This window comes from Pogoniulus pusillus, chromosome 26 (assembly GCF_015220805.1).
Source record: "Pogoniulus pusillus isolate bPogPus1 chromosome 26, bPogPus1.pri, whole genome shotgun sequence".
Lineage (NCBI taxonomy): Eukaryota > Metazoa > Chordata > Aves > Piciformes > Lybiidae > Pogoniulus > Pogoniulus pusillus.
The window spans coordinates 2,361,068-2,372,952 of record NC_087289.1 but is presented as its reverse complement, the minus strand read 5'-3'; positions in this window follow the sequence as shown (position 1 = coordinate 2,372,952).

Genomic DNA, 11,885 nt, shown 5'->3' with positions numbered 1-11,885 from the left:
AAAGGTGAAATTGTGCTTTCTTACGTGCTCTTGTTGCCAGCGCTGTGCCAGACAGTGCTTGTCTGCCCGCCCTTGATCGGGCTCCTGATAAAAGCCTGGTACAGCCTCTCCGTGACCTTCCAGCTGAGCTCCTGAGAGCCACAGCTGCTGAGCTGGGAACGGCGACAGCTAACAGCAACAGCTTTTTACTGCACGACACCCAAAATGCAGAGCTTTAGGAGCAATGGCAGTGACAGTGCCGGCAGGGCTGGGCTGCTAAGAAGGGGAAGACTCCTGGCGGACCTCAAGAACAATTTTCCTGGAGCTGTGGTTGAAAACAATCTCCAAGGACCACCTCTCTCTTTCTGTGAGAGAGGCCACAGAGTCCTGACTGCTCCCTGCAGAGACCACCACTGCTCTGCTTGGAGACTGCTCCATGCTGATGGATGCCTGAACAGAACACAAGCCCCCGAAGGAAAACACTCCGTGGTCTTCGTTTGCAACATTTACAGGCTAATTTTTGTCCATATGGAATAACTTCTTTATAGTGCAACTGAGGGAAAAAACAAACCCAAAACCAAACCCAGAACCAAACCCACAACCTCCTCCAAATGAAAATGATTAGTAGAGCACTGCCTTGGCAATTACTAAGGAGCTTCCACACTACTTAGCACCTTCAGGGCAATTCCACTGATCAGACTCCTGATGCAGAATCTGTTTGGCTTTGCCATCAAAGAGGGGATTATGATGGAAATCCCAAGAGTGCTTTTTAAAGCATTGTGATATGTTCCATTTAACCCAGAAGTCAGTTTGCACCACTTTGATTGGTTTACCCTCACAACCTTCAGAAAATTCCTTTCCCTAAATGTTCTCTTTTCTCATTTTGCTCAGGTTCCCAAGACAGAACTCTGAAACTGTTTTGGATTTGCACACAAGGCTGTGTACTGAGATCTCTTCTGCAGCATTCAGGATGAAGGACAACAGACTCTGCCTGTTCTTCTAATCAGGTCTGTAATGGAAGTGTTCCATTATGAAACAGCAGCAATTACAACACAAAATGCAAATCATTTTGTGTTGTCTGGAAAGGAGAAGCTTCCCAGGAGACCTTATTGTGGCCTTTCAGTATCACTTAGTGCCATGGTCTAGTTGACTGGATAGGGCTGGGGGATAGGTTGGACTGGATGAGCTTGGAGGTCTCTTCCAACCTGATTGATTCTATGATTCTATGAAGGGGACCTACAAGGAAGCTGCTGAGGGACTGTTTAGGATGTCAGGTAGTGGTAGGGCTGGGGGCAATGGATCCAAGCTAGAGAAGGGAAGATTTAGATTAGATGTTAGGAAGAAGTTCTTCAGCATGAGGGTGGTGAGACATTGGAACAGGTTGCCCAGGGAGGTGGTGGAAGCTTTTTTAGGCCAGGGTGGATGTGGCTCTGAGCAACCTGATTGAGTGTGAGGTGTCCCTGCCCATGGCAGGGGAGTTGGAGCTGGCTGATTCTCGAGGTCCCTTCCAGCCCTGATGGTTCTATGAGTCTATGATCACCATATGCAGCTATTTGCTTGTTTACTCCAACACTTTTATTTTTGCTGTGCAATCTCTCTGTCTCACTGACAGTTCTATCTCAGGGGAACTGCTTGTGGAAGTTGCCAAACAAAATTAACATTCAAAAGCTGAGACTTAAGTGAACTGAATTTAGCTTTCTATTCACCACATCATTTCAGCGTCTAACAGCAGGAGGGTTGCAGTAGGTGTAACGTTACAGGCTTTGCTAGTACCTCCTCAGTCTGGCAAGAAAAGCAGGAATTAGCCACAGAAGTGTTAGTTTTTAGTGTAAGTTTGGTGTACAGCTGCCACTTGGAGGCAGAGGATCTGTCTATCCACTGTCCAGACAAAACTAATGTTTGTGCCTTTGTAGGGATGTTGCAGGTGCTGTGAAGTGTGAGTTTTGTGTAGCATGTTTAGGCAAAAAAAAAGGCCAGGGAAGCAATTGTGGCTAATCAGTATCCCACATGATACAGCAGCAATACAGCTGTCAAAAATTACTCAGAACCTAAACATGCAGAAGTTCCCCCACACCTTTATTTATCCAGCTTCTAATCTTTGCTCCTGAATGCATGCTTAACCAGTAAAAAGGGGAAGAGAAGGTATTCCACTGGCTGGAGTGAGATGTGAGGGGCATAGATATGGGCTCACCTTTGAACCTGAGTATCTCACATACTGAAAAAAGCATGAATGTTGTCTCAGTGAGGATGAGAGCACAGACCTCTCTGCTCCAAGCAAGCAGGGCTCCCTGCAAAGTCTACTGTACTGGGCCAGATTAGTAGTAGTATTAGTAGTAGTAGTCTTGGTTGATGAAAAGCTCAACAGGAGCCTGTAGTGTGAGTGCAGCCAGACAGCAGCCCTGTGCTGGGCTGCAGCAAGAGCAGTGTGGCCAGCAGGGGAAATGAGGGGATTCTGCCCCTTGGTTCTGCTCTCCTCAGACCCCACCTGGAGGGTCCAACACAAGAAGGACATGAAGTCCAGAGGAGGCCACAAAGATGCTCAGAGGGCTGCAGCAGCTCTGCTGTGAGGACAGGCTACCAGAGCTGGGGCTCTGCAGCCTGGAGAAGGCTTCAAGGAGACCTTGGAGTGGCCTTCCACTATCTGAAGGGTGCTACAGGAGGGCTGGGGAGGGACTATTGACAAGGTCTTGCAATGACAGGAGGAGGAGGAATGGGTTTAAAGTGGCAGAGGGGAGATTGAAAGTGGATGTTAGGAAGAAGTTCTTTGCAGTGAGGGTGGTGAGACACTGGCACGGGTGGCCCAGGGAGATTGTGGAGCACAGGATCACCAAATGATCACATCCAAGATCATATTTGGTGATTCTGTGCTCCACAACCTCCCTGAAGGTGTTCAAGGCCAGGTTGGATGAGGCCTTTAGTGACTTGTTCTAGTGGGAGGTGTCCCTGCCTGTGGCAGGGGGTTTGAACTGGCTGAGCTTTGAGGTCCCTTCCAACCTAAATCGTTCTATGATTCTATTCTATTCCATTCTATGATGATGATTATTAACTTGCAGTTGCTTAAATGTCTATTCTGTAACTGCTCTCTCATCTTAAAATCAGACCAGCTTTCTATGCTGCTCTTCCTCTGGCACTGCAAACATCCCTTAAGGACCTCAGCAGGAGCTCAGCACTGCTAACTGCTCTCTAAGTACAGAGCAAGTCATGCCACAGCTTATTCGATCTGAAACTTGTGTACATTCCCTTTCTGCTTAGACAACACCCCCTGCTGATTTAAATACATAAACAAATGGATGCTCTGCCATTCTTTGTACTTTTGACACAGAGATAATCCATGTAGCCCGTAGAAAAACCCTGAAGGATTGTTTATAGGCAAAGTATAATTGAGCAGCCCAGCCCCCAGGAAATCCTGCACTGAATTGTTGCCTTGTGCCCTTAAAACGCACTGGTGCCAACGAAGATTCAAGACACAAAAAGTCTGTTGAAGAGCTGTGGATTTCCTCCACTGCTGACACTGGTCATGCCTGAATATGAGTTTGAGAGAGATGAGAGAACAGGCTGCTGAACTCCACAGGAGACACCTGAAACCATCCACTTTGCGCTTTTAACTAGGTTAAATGAAACCCGATCTGGGCTCCAGTTGATCATGAGCCTGGAATGTCGAAAATGCTGTAATCTATTTATACATCAAATTGAAGAAATGTCGTGTGCCTTTAGATTTCACTGCATTCCAATGCATTAGCTAAATGTGGACACTTTACAGGCTGGGCTGTGTGTAAACGGGGAGGAAAAGACAGAGCAGCCTGACTTATTTATCCTAAAGGCAGGATTTATTTCCTGGCTTTTAAAGCATGGAGCAAACCCAGGTCTGCTGTAAGCCTTCCCTAAAACTGTTGTTCCACCAGCAATGGTTTATTGCTCGTGCCAACACATGGCAGTTGCTTTACAATGATATCAAAATACATCTATTTTTTGGTGTCAGGAACACATCAGAGTCCCAAATCTGATTTGCAGCTCAGATTTGACTTACACTTTCCTTCCTTCTGCCTCTAAACCACAGATGATTCAAAACACAGCGGACAGCAGAGCTGAGAACAAGCCTGTGAATGAGAACAGCCAAACCAAAACAGATGACAAGCACACAGGGGCTTCTGCAGCCCAGCAGTAACTGGCAGTAACTCATCTATCAGTGCAACCTCAGACCCCCCCTGCTGAAGCAGCACCGCTCAGGCAACCTTTCCGTACAATGCTACAATTTCCCTACCTTATTTACCTCATTCTTTAGGTGTGCATAACGGCCTTTGACACAAGAGGAGAAGTCTTGCCCCAGGCTGCTGCAGGCAAACAGCACAATCAGGTATGGGCAAAGCGAAGGTGTCCATCGCCGAAGAGAGTAGATTGTGCTCCAGAGCTGTCTGTCGATCCGTACAAATGCTTCTCTTCGCTTTTAACCTATCTCAGCTAAGTAAAACACAGCTCTCACTGGCATTTAATGGAGTTTGCATTGACTCGAAAGGGGTCAGGACGAGGCTAACAACAACTGATGAGATTCGGTGACATTTATTCATTTCTATTTGCACTTTAAATGTGTTTCCATGTGTGTAACAGTTTCCATTTGTTCTCAGTTGTTGGTCGTGGGTTTTTTTTTCACTAGTGGTTGGATTTCATGCTTATTATTTTCCATATAGAAGACAATGAACACTGAAAAGACAAAAAAAAAAAACAACAAAGAGTAATTTTGTTAGGGTCAGGAAAGAGGAAATTTCCATGCTTTTTGTCACATGAGACTTTAAGAAAAGCCTAGAGCTAAATTCTGCAGCTACCACAGACTGGTTCCCTTGATAGTTAGTGGCCTTTATAAATGCAAAACCCCTGCTTAGACATTCAAGTAACTGATTTGCCCTTTTCTATGCCCTCCTTCCCTCCAGCAGTCTGTAACCTGGAATTTGTCTTCCAGGTCTTGCAGTCAATGTCTTGCAGCTTTATACTCAAAAGGACTTGGGTTTCAAATCACCATTGCATCCCCGTGCAGTTTGAGCTCATGTGTGGTAATTTAGAGGAGTTTCAAAACCAAGAAGAATTTGGATAAATGTCTTGCTGTCTGGCTGCACCAGCTTAATAAAATGGGGAAAGAACAGTTTACAGTGAAGGAACTTCTGATCTTACTGCTTATTTTCAAAGGTTAAGGCTGGCTTTTGATACAAGAGTCACTGAAAGGGAGAGTGCACCCTTAAAATACCAAAGTGCTAAGCCTCAGCTTACACATGTGGAGGTTTAATTTTTAGTAACTCCTGACTTTCTGTTCAGATCTGAAAAGGACCTGGTGCTAAATGACCTGTGCCAATATGTTACTCCTTCTAAGACAGCGTCACAGATCCTGGCCAAAATTTAGGTCTAGGTACTCAACACCCAAAAAAAAAAAGGCAGGCAGAGTCCTGCAGACTTCTCTGTATCTGCAGGCAAGGCAGGCTGATGGTAGAGAAAACAACAGAGGCACAGAGGAGGAAAAATAATTTGCACGGAGCCCCACTGCAGATAAACACCGAGTTTGGTGTAAGGCTGAGATTAAAAAACTCATCCCCTGAACTTTTCCCACCGACTTCCACACAAACAACAGCAGCCTGGACTCCGGATCCTTGGGTGAATGCCCTATCTGTTAGATCACACTGCTTCCCCAGGCTAGCTTTTAATCTTCAACCATCAGCACCTAAGGTTATTAAAGGCTAAGAAATTTGAACCCATGAACTCTAGATACCAATAAATAGCCCAGCTCCCTTTGATGATTCCTGCAGCTCTCTTCTTTTTGTGTTAGCGTTAGGGGGCTAAAACTGACACATTCACCTCCTCCTGCACATGCAAAGGTCTCTAGATGTGAGCTGTCTGTGCCTGAGCACGCTCCACAAGGGTTCAGGATGTTTAAAGTACAGCTTTTATCCCTGTCTGGAGGACACACAGATTGAAGCTGTGCTCAGTGGGAGCAACACATTTTGTCCATTTCAAAAACATTGCAACAAAACCTCAGAACTTTTTTTGGTGCCATTTTTGTACATGTGGTGAATATTTGAGTCCTCACAGCTCACACTGCAGGGGAACTCAGAATCATAGAATCAGTCAGAGTTGGAAGGGATCACAAGGATCATCCAGCTCCAACCCCCTACTGCCTTGGGCAGGCACATCTCACACTAGATCAGGCTGTCCAGAGCCTCATCCAGCCTGGCCTTAAGCTCCTCCAGGCATGAGAGTTCCACCACCTCCCTGGGCAACACATTCCAGGCTCCCACCACAGTCATGCTGAAGAACTCCTTCCTAACATCCAGTCTGAAACTGCCCATTTCCAGGTTTTTTTCCATTCTCCCCAGTCCTATCACTACCTGACAGCCTATGAAGTCCCTCCCCAGCTTCCTTGTAGTCCCCCTTAAGATACTGAAAGGCCACAATAAGGTCACCTTGGGGCCTTCTCCCTTCCAGACTGAACAGACTGAATTTAATTTTTCATGGTAAAATATATCTGCTCTGTGAGGCTGAGGGATTCTGTGAAAGTCTTTTGCATGACTGGTGCACGACCTCTAAATGCAAAAAACATGTAAATTCACCTGCAGTGCCCACACAGCAGAAGCAGGAGTGCAGAAAGCAGCTAGGAGTTGTCATTGCTACTGAAGTCTGCAGAGGGGCCCTCCTAGTGGAATGGGTGACCACAGAACCATAGAAAGATCCAGGTTGGCAAAGCCCCTCAGGATCTCCAAGTCCAACCTATAACCCTACTCTACAAGATTCACCTTAAAACATATTCTCAAGCACCACATCCAAACCACCCTTAAACACATCCAGGCTGGGTGACTCCACCACCTCCCTGGGCAGCTCATTCCAGTCCTTGACCACTCTCTCCATGAAAAACTTTTTTTCCTAATGTCCAATCTAAACCTCCCCAGCCCCAGCTTGAGGCCATTCTCCCTTGTTCTGTCTCCAGTTACCTGTGAGAAGAGCCCAGTAGCAGCCTCTCCACAATGTCCCTCCAGGTAGCTGTAGGCAGCAATGAGGTCTCCCCTCAGCCTCCTCTTCCTCACACTACCCATCCCCAGCAACCTCAGTTGCTCCTCATCAGATTTATTCTTCAGGCCCTTCCCCAGCTTTGTTGCCCTCCTCTGGACCTGCTCCAGCACCTCCACACCTCTCTCGGTGCCCAAAACTGAACACAATACTCGAGGTGTGGCCTCACCAAAGCTGAGTATAAGGGGGACAATCACCTCCCTGCTCTGCTGGACACAGCATTTGATGGTGGCAGGCAGTGTTAGAGGGAGCTCCCTGCCACACACAGCAGAGCAGCCTGCTGCATCTGTCCCTGCCAGATCTTGCAGCAGCAGGAACAGGCACGCAGGGAAACCAGCAGAGTCCCGCACGGCCGACACGCACACAAACCCAAGCAGCCCTCACATGGGAATCTCTTCTAACTCCCTGTGGCAGATGTTTATCTTGAGGGCAAAAAAGGGAATATATACATGCTTGACACCTCATAAAAACATCGGTGTGCTTGTGCCCAGCATACTAGAATATTGTGCAGCACTCATTCAGCCCTGTGCAAACACCACCAGCACGGTGCTGCCACTGTGCATGACTTGTGTGCATCTTGGCTAACCTGGCCCTGGGCTGTAGCAATTTTTATACTTGACTTTTCAGAAATCTTTCTGGTTTGGTAGGGAACTATCAGCTTATCCTGCTCATTCTTCTTCCTTGCCCTTCCCCTGGTTTACCTTTTATACTGATTCCACTTTCGCCTTTGCTCTGCCTCACTAAATGCCACCCAAATAGCCTCATTCCTCCTTACACATTGAGCTTAGGTTAAAATATTCACATACACATAGTTCATGAAGGGAGGATTTAGGAAAAGACTGTTGAAATCACAGAAACATGCAGGTTGGCAAAGCCCCTCAGGATCACCGAGTCCAACCTAGAACCCTGCTCTACAAGATTCACCCCAAGCACCACATCCAAACCACCCAGGGTGGGTGACTCCACCACCTCCCTGGGCAGCTCATTCCAGTCCCTGATCACTCTCTCCATGAAAAACTTTTTCCTAATGTCCAATCTAAACCTCCCCAGCCCCAGCTTGAGGCCATTCTCCCTTGTTCTGTCTCCAATTGCCTGTGAGAAGAGCCCAACAGCAGCCTCTCCACAATGTCCCTTCAGGTAGCTGCAGGCAGCGATGAGGTCTCCCCTCAGCCTCCTCTTCCTCACACTACCCATCCCCAGCAACCTCAGTTGCTCCTCATCAGATTTATTCTTCAGGCCCTTCCCCAGCTTTGTTGCCCTCCTCTGGACCTGCTCCAGCACCTCCACATCTCTCTTGTATTGCGGTGCCCAAAACTGAACACAATACTCGAGGTGTGTTATGAACTGCACTTAGTTTTTAACATAAATCTAAATACAAAAATGTGTTCCTACCTAGAGCAGATTTGTCATGCACTGTCCTGGATGCACTGACTCTAAAATGCTCAAATTCCTTCCACTTGAAAATGAGGAAGTAAAATCCCTATTCAAAATTTATCCCAAGTCCTCACCATCTCCTGGAGCTGCCTATCCCTGGCCCTTGTGAAATGCTCTCCGAAGATTATCATCCTCATTTATAGAGGATTGGTGCCACATACACTCCCAGCTGCTTCACCTGCCTGCAGCTTTCACACTGGCCTGAGAAATGCCCCAGGGCTGCAGCTGACCTGGTTGGTATCTGTGGTAGTAAACAGCAGTGCTGTTTGTTGGATTGCAGTACCACACATCTAATATACTGCACTTGGGATGTCAGGAACCAGTCTCAAGTTGTGCCAAGGGAGGCACAGGCTTGATATTAGAAGGAAGTTCAGAGAGAAAGTGATTGGCATTGGAATGGGCTGCCCTGGAGGTGTTCAAGAAAAACCTAGCTGAGGCACTTAGTGCCATGGTCTAGTTGATTGGATAGGGCTGGGTGATAGGTTGGACTGGATGATCTTGGAGGTCTTTTCCAACCTGGTTGATTCTATGATTCCTGCACCATGAGGATAGTGGAACACTGAAACAGGTTGCTCAGGGAGGTGGTTGAAGCCCCATCCCTGGAGATATTCAAGATGAGGCTTAGCAGGGCTCTGGGCAACCTGATCTAGTTGAGGATGTCCCTGCTGACTGCAGAGGGTGTTGGACTGGATGAGCTTTGGAGGTTCCTTCCAGCCCAGACTGTTTTATGGTTCTATGATTACCACAAATCTTTGGCCACAGGACTTTTCCCTTGCTATTCAGTCCACCATTGCTGTGAGTAACTGAAGAACTCCCAGACAAATCCACATGCTGCCTGTTAGAATGAAACTCAGCTTGCCCAAGCAGCATCACAAATGGTCACATAGAGAATCCTATTCCTTTATCAACTCAGACTTTGTTGGCTTGCAGAACAAGGAGTAATAGTTCCTGGACTAATGGCAGATTTAAGGTCTAACACCTCCTGTTCCAAGGCAAAACCACAGTGCCTGATGCACACCAGACACTTCTTTGGCTGAAACACAAAGTTTTAACGTTGCAGTGTGGTGCTAAGGTGATAAGACTCATTCGTAGAGACCTTGCACTCTGTACATTTTCTAACAGTTCCACATTTGCAATCATGCAGCAAAGAAGGCAGCACATTAGAGAGAATCTGTTTGGGAGGAAGTTTGGGGGATTGTCTTTATTCTCTCTTGGGAACTGGGCAGAAAAGACAAGTTCTAGGAATGAAAGGCAGCAAACAGAAGGAAAACAATATACTTTATCCTCCAGTGGGTATCCAGTAGAAGCTACTCCAGAGAGAGTTGCCTGACAGAACCCCTGTCACACCAGCAGAAAAAACTCCTGTATACCAGAAGGAAATCCAAGAATTCCTAATGCAGTTCAGATGGGAATTCAAGATCATTAAGGAGGAAAAAAGGATGCTGCACAGACGGCTCATCATATGCACGATGAAGAAACTCTAGAAAGCAGACTTTGAGGAATATGAGGACAGGAAATAATGAGGGATGAACTAGTAGGAAGAGAAACAGAGTGGAAAATAAGGTTCCCACTAGTGTAGAAAGGAGCTGACAGAAGACAAAGTGCACAGGAAGATGAGAAGAAAAGCAAGTCTTGGCACACGGCATGCAGACAGACACGGAAACCAAGGATGCTACGTACACGAGGATGCTACACACAAGCACTCCAGAACACTGTGGAAAGCAGAACAAGTGGAGGATACCCTGAAATTCAGGACCCAAAAAGAGACTACTCAGAGTGTAAGGTGGCAGATGAAGGCTCAAGTCCTCTCTGCAGAGTACACCCAAAAGAGCTGAGGTTTCTTTCTTGGCAAGGCATAAAGCCTGGGACACTAAGCTGAGGCTAATGGAGAAAACCCCACTGGTTATCTTCTTTGTGTGGTCAAACAACACTGCCAGATTCCCACTGAATTATACCAGACCATCTTCACCAGGCTGGTGAAAACAATGTCAGTGCCCAAGGAAATGATCACCAGAACTCTTTCCTCCCTGAGAAGAAATGAGGAAGGTGTGACAGGATAACGAAGACAGGAAGTTCAAGGATGGAAATAACCAGTTAATGGTAGATACTTATAGCATGGATGCACACCTACATAAACAACTCTTGCACAAGCTTTCTGGAGTTGGGGCTAACACAGCTGATATGAAGTTCCAATTAAAGATGGAAAAAAAAGCAGGAAGGCATTTGCCAAAGGCTCCTGTAATCAGTGTGCCTGATCTCAATGGATAAACTTACCAAGGCTCATGCCAGATGGACTCAAAACTCTTTTCTAACATAAATGAGTTCTTGTATTGTTGATGCAGTAGGTTTAATCTCTGTTGAAGCTAGAGAAGTATTTGGTGTGACATCATACTGGAAAGTATTACTGAAAACAGATACAGAAGAGATGGACTAGCTCACAAAACTGCAAAATAAATCAGGACTTGGCTGAACTGTTGCAGCTACAGGGAACAGTTGAAACTAGCAGTGGGGATCTTCTGGGGAGACCTTTTGTGCCCTTCCAGTGCTTAAAGGGGACAGTAAGAGATGGGGGTAGACTTCTTAGCAGGCCCTGTTGCAACAGGGATGATGGCTTTGAACTGAAAGAGCAGAGATTTAATTATAAGAGCATTTCTTATAGTGAGGGTGGTGAGACCCCAGCCCAGGTTGCCCAGAGAGGTGGGAGGTGCTCCATCCCTGGAACCATCCCAGGTCAGCTTGGTTTGGCCCTGAGCAGCCTCACCTAGCTGCAGATGTCACAGAATCACACGGGCTGGAAAAGGCCCTTGGGATCACCGAGTCCAGCCAATAACCCTGCTCTACAAAGCTCATCCCTAAACCGTACCCCCAAGCACCACATCTAAACGACCTTTAAACACATCCAGAGCTGGTGACTCAACCACCTCCCTGGGCAGCCCATCTCACTGTCTGACTGCTCTCTCTGTGAATAAAATTTTCCTCATGTCCAGTCTAAACCCAGACTGTAGCAGTTTGTGGCCATTCCCTCTTGTTCTAGCACCAACCTCTCTACGGCGCCACAGCATCGCAGAGTTGTCCCTGGGGCCGGGCTAGGTGGCCTTCAAAGGCGCTCCCAACTCGAACCGTCCTGTGATTCTAGAGCAAGTGTTTGGTGCACTGGCACAAAGCCAGAGCGGGTTAGCGTGGAGAACGTTCACACTGGGGCCAGGTCGTTGCCCAGGCAAACCCTAACGGAGGGCTGATAACAAGAGACGCGGAACGCTAACAGCCATCGCTCTGCCGGCAAGGTCCGAAGGCGCGCACCTGCAGCCGCAGCGCTGGCTGCCTCGGGGCCGCAGCTGCCCTCGGGCCGTGCCGTGCCGTGCCGTGCCGTGCCGTGCCGTGCCGGGCCGGGCCGGGCCGGGCTGTGCCGTGGCAGGGCCGCGCCGGGC